The sequence below is a fragment of the Entelurus aequoreus genome, linkage group LG22, assembly GCF_033978785.1.
Source record: "Entelurus aequoreus isolate RoL-2023_Sb linkage group LG22, RoL_Eaeq_v1.1, whole genome shotgun sequence".
NCBI classification, from domain to species: Eukaryota; Metazoa; Chordata; class Actinopteri; order Syngnathiformes; family Syngnathidae; genus Entelurus; species Entelurus aequoreus.
Window position 1 is genome coordinate 15,728,219 of NC_084752.1, and position 19,057 is coordinate 15,747,275.

A 19,057-nucleotide genomic window follows, 5' to 3' on the forward strand; every position below is an offset into this window, starting at 1 on the left:
AAAAAAAAGTTGCGCACATACGGTCAAGCGATCAAATGTTTAGAAGCCAAAGCTGCATACTCACAGTAGCACGTCTGCGTCTTTGTCATCCAAATCAAAGTAATCCTGGTAAGAGTCTGTGTTGTCCCAGTTCTCTACAGGCGTCTGTGTATCGAAGTCAAAAGTCCTCCTGGTTAGAGTCTCTGTTATCCGAGTTCTTCCATCTTGACTGCATCTTTCGGGAATGTAAACAAAGAAGCGCCGGCTGTGTACTGTTGTTGCTGACTACGTTCGAAAAATACGTCCATTTCGCACCGACAACTTTCTTCTTTGCTTGCTCAGCTTCCTTCTCCATAATGCAATGAACATGATTGCAACAGATTCACGAACACAGATGTCCAGAATACTGTGGAATTATGAAATGAAAACAGAGCTTTTTCGTATTGGCTTCAATGTGGAAGGCATACCCGTGTTCGCCGGTCTACGTCACGCGCATACGTCATCCTCAGAGGCGTTTCGACCGGAAGTTTAGCGGCAAATTTAAAATGTCACTTTATAAGTTAACCCGGCCGTATTGGCATGTGTTATAATGTTAAGATTTCATCATTGATATATAAACTATCAGACTGCGTGGTCGGTAGTAGTGGGTTTCAGTAGGCCTTTAAGTCCTTCGTAGAATAGTAGTTTTTTAAGCAACATGGGGGATGGAGGCACAGCTGCCTGCCTGCCTACCTGGCTGTATAGCATGACGTTAGCTAGCGAGGTTGAGCTTTTGCAAATATTTCAGCTTGGAGGAGCAAGAAATACAGTCATCCCCGTCTTCACTAAATGTACATTTTTGGTGCGTAGATAGAATAATGTTAACTGCAACATGTAAGTGTAAAAACAAACAAACAACAACATTATGATTTATACAATTTCAGAATGTGCTTGTTCTATTTTTTTAAAATAAGAAAACAATCTGAAGTTGTCTTTATTTTTAAGTTATCGTGCCGTGATTTTGCCAGTCCGGCCTACTCGGGAGTAGATTTTTCTCCATGTGGCCCCTGATCTAAAAGGAGTTTGACACCCCTGCTTTAGACATACACCGCAATAATATTGTACTGTGGCCTTAACACCAGGATGCTATCGTACTGTGAGATTTGATACCGTTACATCCTTAGTATGTAATGTGGGCTGATAATTGTTTCTAAGGCCCCGTTTACACTAAGCCAGGGTAAATCCCACCTAACCTTATCCGTGTCCACACACAACAATGCCACACACAACAATGCCACAGTTTAAGACCCCCTGCGTCCGCCGGCGCAACGCGACATAATTATGAAATTATGAAATGCGCACGTCAACTTTGTGTGCAAGTTCTTAATGTAACTTATCTGAACACACTTTTGCCTTCACTTTCATTGTCCATTCGTTTTTGGTGACTTTATATACTCTGGACCTAGACGTTGAGTCCGCGACATACATGGCGGACAATAACTGATACAGTCTGCTTTGCCAGTCCGAATGCATTCGCCGTTTTCCTCGACGGCCAGGTAATACAACGCACACGCAATCTTTTTTATCACATCCACGGGAGCTTGCATTCTTGTTGTCTGTCATTTGACAAATGGACAAAGTTTTTCGCTTAGTAGAATTAGGCGCACAGCACAGCTGACCATGCCGGGTCAGCTGTGCCGTCTAAGAAGTGTTGTATCCGAAATAGCTGCAATCGCTTTCTCTTAAGGCAGGGGTGCTCACACTTTTTCTGCATGCGAGCTACTTTTCAATTGATCAAGTCGTGGGGATCTACCTCATTCATATATATAATTTATATTTACTTATTTATGAAATATGTTTTTGTTAACAAGTTAAAGGTGTTTAATGATAATGCAAGCATGTTCAACACATATAGTTAATATTGTTAATAAATTAAAGGTGTTTAATGATAATACAAGAATGTTTAAAGGCTTACTGAAATGAAATTGTTTTATTTAAACGGGGATAGCAGATCCATTCTATGTGTCATACTTGATCATTTCACGATATTGCCATATTTTTGCTGAAAGGATTTAGTAGAGAACATCGACGATAAAGTTTGCAACTTTTGATCGCTGATAAAAAAAAGCCTTGCCTGTACCGGAAGTAGCGTGACGTCACAGGTTGAAGGGCTCCTCATATTTCCCCATTGTTTACAATGTAGCGCGAGCGATTCGGACTGAGAAAGCGACAATTACCCCATTAATTTGAGCGAGGATGAAAGATTTGTGGATGAGGAACGTGAGAGTGAAGGACTAGAGTGCAGTGCAGGACATATCTTTTTTCGCTCTGACCGTAACCTAGGTACAAGGGTTCATTGGATTCCACACTTTCTCCTTTGTCTATTGTGGATCACGGATTTGTATTTTAAACCACCTCGGATACTATATCCTCTTGAAAATGAGAGTCGAGAACGCGAAATGGACATTCACAGTGACTTTTATCTCCACGACAATACATCGGCGAAGTTCTTTAGCTACGGAGCTAACGTGATAGCATCGTGCTTAAATGCAGATACAAACAAAATAAATAAACCCCTGACTGGAAATCAACAATACTATTAAACCATGGACCTGTAAATACACGGTTAATGCTTTCCAGCCTGGCGAAGCTTAACAATGCTGTTGCTAACGACGCCATTGAAGCTAACTTAGCAACGGGACCTCACTGAGCTATGATAAAAACATTCGCGCTCCACCTACACCAGCCAGCCCTCATCTGCTCATCAACACCCGTGCTCACCTGTGTTCCAGCGATCGACGGAGCGACGAAGGACTTCACTCGATCATCCGTGCGGTCGGCGGCTAGCATCGGATAGCGCGTCTGCTATCCAAGTCAAAGTCCTCCTGGTTGTGTTGCTACAGCCAGCCGCTAATACACCGATCCCACCTACAACTTTCTTCTTTGCAGTCTTCATTGTTCATTAAACAAATTGCAAAAGATACACCAACACAGATGTCCAGAATACTGTGGAATTTTGAGAGGAAAACAGAGCTTTTTTGTATTGGATTCAATGGTGTCCGAATACTTCCGTTTAACTATTGACGTCACGCGCATACGTCATCATACATAGACGTTTTCAACCGGAAGTTTAGCTGGAAATTTAAAATTGCTCTTTATAAGTTAACCCGGCTGTATTGGCATGTGTTGCAATGTTAAGATTTCATCATTGATATATAAACTATCAGACTGCGTGGTTGGTAGTAGTGGCTTTCAGTAGGCCTTTAATACATATAGTTAATATTGTTAACAAGTTAAAGGTGTTTAAAGATAATGCAAGCATGTTTAACACATATAGTTAATATTGTTAACAAGTTAAAGGTGTTTAAAGATAATACTAGCATGTTTAACACATATAGTTATTATTGTTAACAATTTAAAGGTGTTTAAAGATAATACAAGCATGTTTAACACATATAGTTAATATTGTTAATAAATTAAAGGTTTTTAATGATAATACAAGAATGTTTAATACATATAGTTTATATTGTTAACAAGTTAAAGGTGTTTAAAGATAATGCAAGCATGTTTAACATATATAGTTAATATTGTTAACAAGTTAAAGGTGTTTAATGATAATACAAGCATGTTTAACACATAAAGTTAATATTGTTAATAAGTTAAAGGTGTTTAAAGATAATACAAACATGTTTAACACATATAGATTCCTTTCTTTCATGAAGACAAGAATACAAGTTGGTGTATTACCTGATTCTGATGGCTTGCATTGATAGGAATCAGACAGTGTGACTGATAATGTCTGCATTTTCAAATGGAGGAGAAAAAAAGTCCTCCTTTCTGTCCAATACCACATGAAAGTGGTTGGTATTTGGCATCTTATTTGTCCAGCTTCCGTACTCCTTTGTATACACTTTACAAGAAATACATTGGCGGCAAACTCCGTAGCTTGCTAGCTTGTGCACGCCAGCTTTCTGAGACTCTTATTTTGTTAGCGCAGGCAGGATGAAGCAGCGCTTTTATTGTGCAACTGTGCAGTCGGTGTTTGGAGTTTTGACGACAGGTACGGCGCCAGAGTCTGTTGAAATAAAAAGTGTTTCTCGCCTTCCTGTCGGTCATTTTTTCTTAATAATGAGCTGGCAGCAGCCAGCGTCATCTCAGAAGACCCTCGGGTGCCGTGAATGTCAATCAAGTGACGAAAGTGACGTCATAGTGAAGATTTATGAACGCTCATTTTTAGGACTATTTTTTTAATGCCTGGCTGGCGATCGACTGACACACCCTCCGCGATCGACCGGTAGCTCGCGATCGACGTAATGAGCACCCCTGTCTTAAGGTATTCATGTGTGATTTCCACAAGCGTCTGTACATGTAGAAGAAGGAGAAACACGGGCATGTCTGGATGACTCGCCTCCATATTTCCAGTGGTTAGCTCCGAGTTACGAAACCGCTTTATTATGAAGCTTGCGTGGCGTGTTCTTTCTGACGTCACTTCCTGTGTGGGGCGCAGTCTTTCTGGCGTCACTTCCTCTCCGAACTCAGTTTGAAAACGATCAATGAGTCCGTACAAAGCTAAGTGCTGGAGATTCAAGAAATACACGGCGCACTTACCCCGTGTAAAAAATTATCCAAGGAGGGGGACCTTAAACGATGGTTTAGTGTGGCTGAAACGATGCTTAGGCTAAATATTTATTTGTTTAAGGGGTTATCCGACTTAGTGTAGACATAGCCTAAAGCTGACAGAAGCTGAGTCAATGAAGGGGGGCGAATATTCATTTGTTTCACACTTCTGTGGTGGGCCCCACTATTTGCAATTCCCTCCCAGGGCGGTTTACAGTAATTGCGTGCTCAAAGACTTACGGGGCCTGATAGCTTTAACCCACTAAGGCTAGTTTATGTTTGTCCTAATTAAACCTTTGTGATAAAGCAACACTCAAGTCAAGTCACAGACATTTTGCATTTATGCATTAGCTGATTTTTTTTGTTCATGTCTCAAACACTTCCTAATACCATGGCGTATTCCGTTCATATTAGAGCAGGGGTGTCCAAACTTTTTCCACTGAGGGCCGCACACGGAAAAATTAAAGCATTCGGGGGCCATTTTGATATTTTTCATTTTCAATCCATAACAAAATATATGGATTTTGTTTGTTTTTTCCCTTTAGGGCTCCCGGGGACCATAAAGGGTCTAAGTCATTAAAATGTTAAAAACAAGTCAAATTATAATGTTTTTTATTTATATAACGCTTACAGTAAATCTGTACAGTATATCAACTTCAGGTTGATATAAAGTTTAAAAAAACAAAAAGGTTTTATGCCTTTTCTGTCAAAGACAACTTAGTTTTTTATAATAAAACTGAAATATGCAGTATTTCCCCCACTGCCGAAAACATTCAGAAAGCAATGTTTGATGTGAAGTAATTAGAGCCTTAAAAATGTCAATAATGCAGGACACCATTGATTTTAATTCATTATTATTTTTGAGTAATCACAGTGAAAAGATAAATAAAATCCCATTAAATATATTTGGGATCCAAAAGGTGCCCCACTCAGAAAGTGATACATTTTTATTAGTTGTTTTTTTTAAACTTTCAACACTTAAGTTACGAGCTCATTTTCAGATATATCTGTCGATTTTACGTTTGAACTGTTATTTTGTTTGTTTTATGCTCTTTTGTCAAATAAAATGTTGATGTGGTTGTATGGCAACCACCACAATATATGCAATATTTCCCACATAAAACATTTTAAAGTAATATATTTGAAATAATTGGAGCCTTGAATATGTGGTATGTGGGCTTGTATTAAGCCTCAGGGAGTTGAACGCCCCTGCCTTACATAGTTCCGGGTCACCCTTGGGCAAGGTGTAGCACCCGAATGCCCCCCCCATCAGGGTTACGATACCCCCCATGAACTACACTAAAAGAGGATGCGTTACCCGGCCCGGAGGAAGCCCGGGGCCCTCCTCCGGAGCTAGGCCCGGAGGTAGGGCTCGTCAGCGAGCGCCTGGTGGCCGGGCTTGCCACGGAGCCCGGCCGGGCACAGCCCGAAGAAGCTACGTGGACACGCCATCTTCTCTGCCACGTGGGCCCACCACCCGCGGTCGGAACCAGTGGGGTCGGGTGCGCTGCCAAGTGGATGGCGGTGAAAGTGGAGGCTCCGGACGGACCAATTCGGGGCAGCAGAGGCTGACTTTCGGGACGTGGAACGTCTCTACGCTGGTGGGGAAGGAGCCTGAGCTGGTGCGAGAGGTGGAGCGCTACCGGTTGGATCTGGTGGGGCTTACCTCTACGCATAGCAAGGGCTCTGAAACCACACTCCTGGACAAGGGATGGACCTTGTTCACTTCTGGAGTTGCTCAGGGTGTGAGGGCACAGGCGGGTGTGGGGATACTCACGAGTCCCCGGCTGAGTGCCTGTACGTTGGAGTTCACCCCAGTGGACAAGAGGGTCGCCTCCCTTCGCCTTAGGGTTGGAGGGGGGAAAACTCTGACTGTTGTTTGTGCATACGCACCAAACAGGAGTTCAGAGTATTCAGCCTTCTTGGATACCTTGCATGGGGTCCTGTATGGGGCGCCGGCAGGGGATTCCATAGTCTTGCTGGGGGACTTCAACGCGCACGTGGGCAATGACAGTGATACTTGGACTGGCGTGATTGGGAGGAACGGTCTCCCTGATCTGAACCTGAGTGGTGGATTGTTATTGGACTTCTGTGCTAGTCACGGACTTGCGATAACAAACACCATGTTCAAGCATAAGGATGCTCATAGGTGTACCTGGTACCAGAGCACCCTAGGCCAAAGATCAATGATCGATTTTGTAATCGTATCAGCTGATCTGAGGCCGTATGTTTTGGACACTCGGGTGAAGAGAGGGGCTGAACTGTCAACTGATCACCATCTGGTGGTGAGTTGGGTTAGATGGCGGGGGAAACCTCTGGACAGACCTGGCAAACCCAAGCGTGTAGTGCGGGTGAACTGGGAACGTTTGGAGGAGTCCTCTGTCCGGGAGGACTTCAACTCCCACCTCCGGCGGGACTTCTCTGCCATCCCTGTGGAGGTTGGGGACATTGAACAGGAATGGGCAATGTTCAAAGCCTCTATTGCTAAAGCTGCAGATGCGAGCTGTGGCCAGAAGGTCTTAGGTGCCTCAAGGGGCGGTAACCCTCGAACACCCTGGTGGACAGTGGTGGTCAGGGAAGCCGTCCGACTGAAGAAGGAGTCCTACCGGGGTATGTTATCCCAGGGGACTCCGGAGGCAGTTGCAAGGTACCGGCGGGCCCGAAGGGCAGCGGCCGTGGCTGTGGACGAGGCTAAGCAGAGGGTGTGGGAGCAGTTCGGGGAATCCATGGAGAAGGACTATCGGGCGGCACCAAAGCTGTTCTGGAAGACCATACGGCACCTCAGGAGGGGGAAGCAGGGAACCATCCAAGCTGTGTACGGCAAGGATGGGACTTTGCTGACTTCAAGTGAGGAAGTCGTGGGGCGTTGGAAAGAGCACTTTGAGGAACTCCCGAACCCAAATACATCAGACACACCCTCCCTGATAGGAGCAGGGCCTGAGGATGATGGGGGATCGACGTTGATCTCTCGGAGTGAAGTCACTGAGGTAGTTAGACAACTCCACAGTGGCAAAGCTCCGGGGGTTGACGAGATCCGTCCAGAAATGCTGAAGGCTCTGGGTGTTGATGGGCTGTCTTGGTTGATACGCCTTTTCAACATTGCGTGGAAGTCTGGGACAGTGCCGAGGGAGTGGCAGACTGGGGTGGTGGTTCCCCTTTTCAAAAAGGGGGACCAGAGGGTGTGTGCTAATTACAGGGGTATCACACTACTCAGCCTCCCTGGGAAAGTTTACGCCAAGGTACTGGAAAGGAGGGTCCGGCCGATAGTCGAACCTCAGATTCAAGAGGAGCAATGTGGATTCCGTCCTGGTCGTGGAACAACTGACCAACTCTTTACGCTTGCGGGAATCCTGGAGAGGGCCTGGGAGTATGCCTATCCAGTCTACATGTGTTTTGTGGATTTGGAGAAGGCGTATGACCGCGTCCCTCGGGAGATCTTGTGGGAGGTGCTGAGGGAGTACGGAGTGAGGGGAACCCTGTTGAGGGCCATCCAATCTCTGTACAACCAAAGCGAGAGTTGTGTCCGGGTGCTTGGATGTAAGTCGGATCCGTTTCCAGTGGGGGTTGGTCTCCGCCAGGGCTGCGCTCTGTCACCTATCCTGTTTGTGATTTTCATGGACAGGATTTCTAGGCGGAGTCGTGGCCATGGCGGAGAGGGTATACGTCTCGGGGGGCTAAAGGTTGCGTCACTGCTGTTTGCAGATGATGTGGTCCTGATGGCACCTTCGGTTCGTGACCTTCAGCTCTCACTGGATCGGTTCGCAGCCGAGTGTTCAGCGGCTGGAATGAGGATCAGCATCTCCAAATCTGAGGCCATGGTTCTCAGCAGGAAACCGATGGTTTGTACAGTCCGGGTAGGGGACAGGACTCTGTCCCAGGTGGAGGAGTTTAAGTATCTCGGGGTCTTGTTCACGAGTGAGGGAAAGATGGAGAAGGAAATCAGCCGGAGAATCGGAGCAGCTGGGGCAGTATTGCAGTCTCTCTGCCGCACTGTTGTGACGAAACGGGAGCTGAGCCAGAAGGCAAAGCTCTCGGTCTACCGAGCTATCTACATTCCTACTCTCACCTATGGTCATGAAGTGTGGGTAATGACCGAAAGAATAAGATCGCGGATACAAGCGGCCGAAATGAGTTTCCTCAGAAGGGTGGCTGGCATCTCCCTTAGAGATAGGGTGAGAAGTGCAGTCACCCGAGAGAGACTCGGAGTAGAGCCGCTGCTCCTTCGCTTGGAAAGGAGCCAGCTTAGGTGGTTCGGGCATCTCGTGCGGATGCCTCACGAGCGTCTCCCTAGGGAGGTCCTCGTTGCACGTCCCACTGGGAGGAGGCCCCGCGGCAGACCAAGGACCAGATGGGGGGATTACATCTCCTCTCTGGCCTGGGAACGCTTCGGGATTCCCCAGGAGGAAGTCGCAAATGTTGCTCTGGAGAGGGAAGTCTGGGGGTATTTGCTGGAGCTGCTGTCCCCGCGACCCGATTCCGGATAAGCGGTTGAAGATGGATGGATGGATGGATGGAGCCTTGAATAGGTCAATAATTCATTATAAGATTGATTTTTTTTTTTTTTTTTTTGAACAATGGCAAAAAAAGAAAAAAGAAAGATAGACAAAAGGGAAAAAAAGCCTGCATGGTAGCTTTGTGTCAACATTGCAACTTTTTCTAGTTAGATTTCACCTCATTCCACTTTTTTAAATGTTTTTTTAATTTTTGCAATAGCATTTCCAGAATGTGTGGCGGGCCGGTAAACAATTAGCTGCGGGCCGCAAATGGCCCCCGGGCCGCACTTTGGACACCCCTGTATTAGAGATTCTTCTCTAATTGCTGCTTATGTTACTCACCTGAGTGTTTATTCAAAGCAGCTCTGCACTGGATGCACATGGTTTTGATGCATTCAGTCTCCCAGGCTCAGTGCACCGCACATTACTGGGCTATCATGGTGTTTGTGAGGAAGCAGAGCGCTGCAGTGCAATAAAACTCTCAGTGATGAGCCTCTGAACCAAAGCCGCATTAGACAAAATTGTCCACGTCATGCTCTGAACGATGAAGTAAACACACACTCTCGACTCACACACACACACACATGCGTGCACATTGGACACCCTCCATTATTTACACCCAGGTATCTGCATGCAAACGACCCATTCCGAGACAATCTGATCACACAGTGGAGGCTTCGGCCTTGTTCTGTTCCTTCGCTTGGTGAGAATATCGCCGGGGCCGAATGGAAACTTCATTTTGAAGGGGCTAATATTAGCCCGGGCATGTGGAAAATTCCTTTTAAATGATCGCAAGCTGAGAAAAGGCAAAGAATTTGTTTAGCGTTTTGCTTGACAGTCTTGACGGCAGTTTGTTTCACTTGTTTTGCGGATGGTGCACAGGAGGGTCCTGGGAACACAGATGTGGAGGGAGGGGGCCGGAATGATGAAATTCAGGACTGTGTGACTGTCTTTGGATGTCACTCGGCGTATTCCTGCTCTTTTAAGGCTACTTGCACCAGTTATTGCCATTGTTGCTTATGCCCCTTTTCTACTGCCTATACTCACTCTTGTTGCTTTTGTCACTGGAGGTGTTGTCAGTCCTTTCCTCTTCATCATTAGTAAAACAGCTTTTTTAGTACAGTGGGCATTGTACTACAAAACCCAAAACCAGTGAAGTTGGCACGTTGTGTAAATGGTAAATAAAAACAGAATACCATGATTTGCAAATCATTTTCAACCTATATTCAATTGAATAGACTGCAAAGACAAGATATTTAACGTTCGAACTGGAAAACTTTGTTATTTTTTTTGCAAATATTAGCTCATTTGGAATTTGATGCCTGCAAGATGTTTAAAAAAAGCTGGCACAAGTGGCAATAAAAGACTGAGAAAGTTGAGGAATGCTCATCAAACACTTATTTGTAACGACCCACAGGTTTGGGTATAAAAGCAGCTTCCATGAAATGCTCAGTCATTCTCAAACAAGGAGGGGGCGAGGGTCACCACTTTGTGAACAAATGCGTGAGCAAATGGTATCAGAACAACATTTCTCAACCAGCTATTGCAAGGAATTTAGGGATTTCACCATCTACGGTCCGTAATATCATTAAAAGGTTCAGAGAATCTGAAGAAATCACTGCACATAAGCGGCAAGGCTGAAAACCAAAATTGAATGCCCGTGACCTTGGATCCCTCAGGCACTTCAGAAAACCACTGTCAGTAACTACAGTTGGTCGCTACATCTGTAAGTGCAAGTTAAAACTACTATGCAAAGCCAAAGCCATTTATCAACAACACCCAGAAACGCCGCTGGCTTCGCGGGGCCTGAGCTCATCTAAGATGGACTGATGCAAAGTGTAAAAGTGTTCTGTGGTCTGATGAGTCCCTATTTCAAATTGTTTTTGGAAACTGTGGACAATTTGTCCTCCGGAACAAAGAGGAAAAGAACCATCCGGATTGTTATAGGAGCAAAGTTCAAAAGCCAGCATCTGTGATGGTATGGGGGTGTATTAGTGCCCAAGGCATGGGTAACTTACACATCTGTGAAGGCACCATTAATGCTGAAAGGTACATACAGGTTTTGGAGCAACATATGTTGCCATCCAAGCAGCGTTACCATGGACGCCCCTGCTTATTTCAGCAAGACACTGCCAAGCCACGTGTTACAACAGCGTGGCTTCGTAGTAAAAGAGTGCTGGTACTAGACTGGCCTGCCCGTAGTCCAGACCTGTCTCCCATTGAAAATGTGTGGTGCATTATGAAGCCTAAAATACTACAGCGGAGACCCCGGACTGTTGAACAACTTAAGCTGTACATCAAGCAAGAATGGGAAATAATAATTTTGTTTGCCATGCTAAGCTTTTCTTGTTAGCTATTTCCTTAGCGTCCCGTGCTGTAGGCATGTTTGTTTTGTTTGTTTTGTATCCGGTGTGATTTATGACAATAAATCATTGTCTCACCTGCACCTTGCCTCCGGAGTTTCCGTCTGCATCCTGGGAGAACGATCCCCGCGGTAAAATGCGACCACGCCGTAACAGAAGACAGAACCAAAATCAGAAATCTCAGAAAGTGGCTTGAAGATGATTTGGAAAACATCATCTATGCAACATTTTAACCAAAGAACCACCATTACATGTTATGTAGACCACAAGGAAGTGTTTTACATTTAGAAAAAAATATAAATAATATGACTCTTTTGATGCGCTCTATAATCCGGGGGGTTGAAAAGGATTTGCAAATCATTGCATTCCGTTTATATTTACATCTAACACAATTTCCCAACTCATATGGAAACGGGGTTTGTATATGTGTACAGCTCCACTAATGGACATTGGAGTGTTACTTTCAAAGGCAAAATTAAAGTATTGCTAGCAACATAATTTTATATGGGACTTTATTGTGTTATATGTATAATATATGTTCTACAAAGAAAAATGCATAAAACACCACCAGAATTAGAGGTATTACAAGTCAAAGTGATGAAGCTTAGTGTTACGCTCATGACTTGGTGTAACTAAACATTACCCTATAAGATGAAGGCAATTGCATTTTATTGGTATTTGAAATGTATTCAATGTTTATAAATGAATATTTAAATATACTAAATGTAAAAAAGGGAATAAATATGCAAAATAAGATCATTAAATGAAATCTAGTTTGGTTACGCCATCATGAGCACAACACAAGGTTGTAAAAGTTTCAACTACAATTCTAAATAAGATGTCAAAAGCAAACTGAAATCAAATACACACAGCTTAAATATTGATCAATACCTATTTAAATTTAGCAATACATAAATATGATGATTTATCAAAATATAAAAGTAATATACCTGAACAGAACGCTCATGATGGTTACACCAAAAAGTAACGCTATGAATCGCGTTTTTACCAAGTTTTTGGGGCATTTTTATGCTATTTCCAAGCATCTCCTTTTTATTATCGTTGATTTAAAATGGTCAAACTAATGCATATTATATATGCATGCCCTAGTAAACAAAAAAAAAGTCATATTTATTTTGATTGTTACATTCCCTCCGGGTACTCCGGCTTCCTCCCACCTCCAAAGACATGCACCTGGGGATAGGTTGATTGGCAACACTAAATTGGCCCTAGTGTGTGAATGTGAGTGTGAAAGTTGTCTGTCTATCTGTGTTGGCCCTGCGATGAGGTAGCGACTTGTCCAGGGTGTACCCCGCCTTCCGCCCGATTGTAGCTGAGATAGGCTCCAGCGCCCCCCGGGACCCCGAAGGGAATAAGCGGTAGAAAATGGATAGATGGATGGACATTTGGAAGTACATTTGTGCAGGTGGGTGCGAATGTGCCCATTACCAGAGCTGTACACATATGAAAAAAGGTCAAAAATAGACCATTCGTCGGAAAATTCTCGAAAAAATTGTCGCACAGCAGCTAAATGAACACTTAGCATCTAACAATCTCTGTGAACCTTTTCAATCCGGTTTCAGGGCAAATCACTCTACGGAGACAGCCCTCGCAAAAATGACTAATGATCTATTGCTAACGATGGATTCTGATGCGTCATCTATGTTGCTGCTTCTTGATCTTAGCGCCGCTTTCGATACCGTCGATCATAATATTTTATTAGAGCGTATCAAAACGCGTATTGGGATGTCAGACTTAGCCTTGTCTTGGTTTAACTCTTATCTTACTGACAGGATGCAGTGTGTCTCCCATAACAATGTGACCTCGGACTAGGTTAAGGTAACGTGCGGAGTTCCCCAGGGTTCGGTTCTTGGCCCTGCACTCTTTAGTATTTACATGCTGCCGCTAGGTGACATTATACGCAAATACGGTGTTAGCTTTCACTGTTATGCTGATGACACCCAACTCTACATGCCCCTAAAGCTGACCAACACGCCGGATTGTAGTCAGCTGGAGGCGTGCCTTAATGAAATTAAACAATGGATGTCCGCTAACTTTTTGCAACTCAACGCTAAGAAAACGGAAATGCTGATTATCGGTCCTGCTCAACACCAACATCTATTTAATAATACCACCTTAACATTTGACAACCAAACAATTAAACAAGGTGACTCTGTAAAGAATCTGGGTATTATCTTCGACCCAACTCTCTCGTTTGAGTCACACATTAAGAGTGTTACTAAAACGGCCTTCTTTCATCTCCGTAATATCGCTAAAATTCGTTCCATTTTGTCCACAAGCGATGCTGAGATCATTATCCATGCGTTCGTTACATCTCGTCTCGATTACTGTAACGTATTATTTTCGGGCCTCCCTATGTCTAGCATTAAAAGATTACAGATGGTACAAAATGCGGCTGCTAGACTTTTGACAAAAACAAGAAAGTTTGATCATATTACGCCTATACTGGCTCACTTGCACTGGCTTCCTGTGCACCTAAGATGCGACTTTAAGGTTTTACTACTTACGTATAAAATACTACACGGTCAAGCTCCTGCCTATCTTGACGATTGTATTGTACCATATGTCCCGACAAGAAATCTGCGTTCAAAGAACTCCGGCTTATTAGTGATTCCCAGAGCCCAAAAAAAGTCTGCGGGCTATAGAGCGTTTTCTATTGGGGCTCCAATACTATGGAATGCCCTCCCGGTAAAAGTTAGAGATGCTACCTCAGTAGAAGCATTTAAGTCTCATCTTAAAACTCATTTGTATACTCTAGCCTTTAAATAGACTCCCTTTTTAGACCAGTTGATCTGCCGTTTCTTTTCTTTTCTTTTCTACTCTGCTCCGGGGTGGACCGCTAGCCTGTCCATCAGATGGGGACATCTCTACGCTGCTGACCCGTCTCCGCTCGGGATGGTTCCCGCTGGCCCCACCATGGACTGGACTTTCGCTGATGTGTTGGACTTTCACAATATTATGTCAGACCCACTCGACACCGAGGATGTCGTTGTGGCTTGTACAGCCCTTTGAGACACTTGTGATTTAGGGCTATATAAATAAACATTGATTGATTGATTGATTGATTATAATCCGGTGCGCGCTATGGTCTGGAAAATACGCTACTGATACTATACACGTTGCTGATTTCGGTTTGTATCGATTTGCCCACATATACATATATATATATATATATATATATATATATATATATATATATATATATATATATATATATATATATATATATATATATATATATATATATATATATATATATATATATATATATATGTGTGTCTATATATATATATACAGTATATATATATATATATATATGTATTCATACATATATATTATATTAATATGTAATATCATTTTAAGTCAATTATACTAATTGACTTAAAGAGCGCACTTGCTGCATGTCACGTTATCGATGGTAAAATGCATTTTTAGACAATATGATTTGCCTGAGTGGCTAGAAGACGGTAGAAAATGGACTAGTAAGGACAAATTTAAAAAATAATACAATTTTTTTTTTTTTAACTTGGGACTTCCCGCGGGCCGGATTTTGGACGCTGGGGGGCGGTATCCGGCCCGCGGGCCGTAGTTTGGGGACCCCTGGTTATGACGCATGAAAAATGTTTAGAAAAACATATACATTTTCGGTAGTGCAGTAGAAAAAGGTTGCATTGTGTGTTTTTGCTATTGTTGTTTGCACCATGAGTCAGGTGGGTGTTAGGGTCTTCTTCCTTGTTGCAAAGCTAAGCACTTCCTTGAGTTCTTGTGTGATCATTTATTCTTTGTTTTTATTCAGTCGTTGGTGTAGCATAATATTGTTTTTAATATTGTTTTTAATATCGTTTTTAATATTGTTCTTAATATCGTTTTTAATATTGTTTTTAATATTGTTTTTAACATGGCTGTGCAGCACTTTGGAAACATTCTTGTTGTGTAAATGTGCTATATAAATAAAGTGGATGGGATTGGATTGGATTGATTTAAGACTAGGCTGTGTCTTCTAATTCTCTGGCAGAACCGGGGCCTATTAAGCTTGCTTATGCACAAAAACCTGGCGTACGCCCTTTTTCACGACAAAGTTGATGTGGAAAGGTGTGCTGCCTCACGCCAACTTCATGCTTCACCTACGTACATTTCTACAAGCTTTCGATTCTTTCGCGAGACACACAGGTGGTCGTTCAGGCTTTGCCAACATTTGATTCCAGCAACGTTAACAAAGATGGAGGGAAGGACAAAAAAATGCCACTGCATTTAATGCTTCATATTCATACAGTATGTGTAAGGATTAGTACTGTTCCGATACCGATATATTGGTACCGATACCTTTTTGATACTTTTCTTAATAAAAGGGACCACAAAAAATTGCATTATTGGCTTTTTTAACAAGAAATCTTAGGGTGCATAAAAATATGTTTCTTATTGCAATTTAGCCCTTAAATAAAATAGTGAACATAAAGGCTCCTAATTAGTCTGCTGACGTATGCTGTAACATATTGTGTCATTTATCATTCTATTATTTTGTCAACATTATTAAGTACAAGTTGTAGAAGATTAATTATTAATCTACTTGTTCATTTACTGTTAATATCTGCTTACTTTCTCTTTTAACATGTTCTACCTACACTTCTGTTAAAATGTAATAATCACTTATTCTTCTCTTGTTTGGATGCTTTACATTCGTTTTGGATGATACCAAAAATGTGGGTATCAATCTGATACCAAGTCGTTACAGGATCATACATTGGTCATATTCAAAGTCCTCATGTGTCCAGGGACATATTTCCTGAGTTTATAAACATAATATATTAAACGAAAAAGATGTTGTGTTGCCAAAAAATATTGACATAATCATAGTAGTATCGACTAAATACGCACTTGTACTTGGTATCATTACAGCAGTGGATGTCAGGTGTAGAGCCACCAGTACTTTTTAGAGGCGGTATAGTACCGAATAAGATTCATTAGTATCACGGTGCTATACTAATACCGCTATTTTACAACCCTAGTAAGAATTTCTATTCATTTATGTGTGCAATCATTTTTCCACCTATTGCTGTCACAATGTGTTCCTGTGACTCCTTGGCCATGTCAGGCGGGCAGCAGCAGCCGGTGGTTGCGCCACTTTGCACCATACACTAGGAAGAATGTCCCGAATTTGTGTCACGTACAACTGCTACCGCAAGAAGCTCTCCTGTGTCGTAATAATGAATTGAGTAATCAAGCAACAGTCAAAATCTTTCATATCTTGTTTGATAGAACTGGCATGTTTAAATAAAAAATATCACATTGAACCACATATGACATCATTTTTACATGAAACATTAATCTGGCTCATGTGAGCAGGCTACTGTATGAACACATTTTGTTACATTACACAAATTATATTTATATGGGGGTAATCAGAGTCTCTGCCTCTTCTAAAATGTACAACTATCTTTTCAAACGTGGTGCAGCACTAATTTCCCCCAGTCAGCACATGTATCTTCTTCTTCACCATACCTTCTTCCTGAACTGAAGAACTTTCATTATTATTTCAACCTGTGTTCAGTTCTCGGAGACACAGAAATGCAAAATGACAATCGCTCTGTTGTTTGCTCGAAACATTAGGATAGGGGTCGGCAACCCAAAATCTTGAAGGAGCCATATTGGACCAAAAATACAAAAAAAAATTTGTCTGGAGCCGCACAAAATTAAGAGCGTTAAAAATTATAAGTGTTATAATGAAGACAACACATGATTTAAGTGTCTATATTAGCTATATTAGCCTACTATCAAAGGCTGATGCAAATCTTCGTTGACAGGAATGTTGTATTTACATTTTTATTCTACACATTTTTGCAACATTGGAAATCATTAGTAAAATGGAGGCTTCTCACAGGATGAGATAACTTCTGGAAAGGTATAGATGTGTGTGTCCAACTTTAAGGAAACGGCAGGCTGTCTTCTTCTAATGCAGTGGTTCTTAACCTGGGTTCGATCGAACCCCTAGGGGTTCGGTGAGTCGGGCTCAGGGGTTCGGCGGAGGTCAAGACACACCCGACTCATCGTGTAAATAAAAACTTCTCCCTATCGGCGTATTACGGATACGGCAACAGCAGAAGTTACACTGATTTGCAGGTGTGTAATTTGTTGTGAGTTTATGCACTGTGTTGGTTTTGTTGTTTGAACAAGGTGATGTTCATGCACGGTTCATTTTGTGCACCAGTATAAAAACATGGTAACACTTTAGTATGGGGAACATATTCACCATTAATTAGTTGCTTATTAACATGCAAATTAGTAACATATTGGCTCTTAACTAGTACTTATTAAGTACTTATTAATGCCTTATTCGGCACTGCCTTATTATAACCCTAACCCTCTAACCCTGGCCCTAACCCTAACCAAATAACTCTAAATTAAGTCTTTGTTACTTAGAATATGTTCCCCATACTAAAGTGTTACCAAAAACATATAACTTTGTCTTGAATTTGAAAAAAAACAACATTTTATTTTTCACTAAAGAAGGGTTCGGTGAATGCGCATATGAAACTGGTGGGGTTCGGTACCTCCAACAAGGTTAAGAACCACCTTTCTAATGGATTTACTACAATCTTTGCAAGCTGGGTAACGTTTGCTGTGGTCTGGAACAACATGGCACACAAACAACTATCAGACATGCAGCCAATATTACATACAGATAATGTGTCATGAGACATGCAAATATAAATTAAATGCACAGAGGACATGAGTAAAGGAAATTAAATGAGCTCAAATATACCTACAAATGAGGCATATTAATTCAATATGTACATTCAGCTCGCCTAAATAGCATGTTAGCATTGATTAGCTTGCAGTCATGAATTGACCAAATATGCTTGATAAGCACTCCAACAAATCAATAACAATAGCAAAGCTCACCTTTGTGCATTCACGCACAGCATGAAATGTTTGGTGGGAAAAATGAGACAAAGGAGTGGCATAAAACACGTCTTTCTGTGGCAGCATCGGAGAAAGTTGTACATGTAAACAAACTACGATGAGTTCAAGGATCGCTGAAATTAGTAGGACAAAACGGTGCTTGCCAAATACTCTCATCAGTGAAGCATGTATAACATAAACAGTGGGATTTCTAACAGTTAGGAAGGTTTGTGTCATTTTTGTTCTCCTACAGAAAATATAATGATAACTAAAAATATACCTTTTTCTTCATCTTTTTCCATTTTTACACATCTCTGAAAGATAGATTCGGGGGGTTGCTGACCCCCGCATTAGAAGAAGCACCTCCTGCTGACTTCTGATTGGACAGAACGTGCCACGTTCAAGGACATGGCTACTTTCAGTATGATTTGCATATTTATAAGGGTGTGTGGCATCCCCAGCCTCCGCACATGTCTGTGGTCAATTACAAGTTGATTGCAATGTAAAAAAAAAAATTTTTGGATTTGTGCATGCACACATTTTAAAACATCAGAATTTTTACTTGCGTAGGATGTTTTCTGGATTTCAACAAACGTCTATTTTTAGTTGGAAAACCACGCAACTCTTATGCCATGAGGGCCCTGGTGCTCATAAGGTGTTTTAAAAAGCCTAGTTATGATCCATGTACGACATTAAAACAATGCT

At 42.2% G+C, this 19,057-nt stretch overlaps 1 protein-coding gene across 2 annotated transcripts in view; it reads left to right on the top strand.

Moving 5' to 3' along the window:
• Positions 1 to 19,057, top strand: part of cnnm2b (cyclin and CBS domain divalent metal cation transport mediator 2b) — a 186,895-nt gene that overhangs the window by 134,053 nt on the left and 33,785 nt on the right. The gene's annotated exons all lie outside the window — the stretch shown is intronic.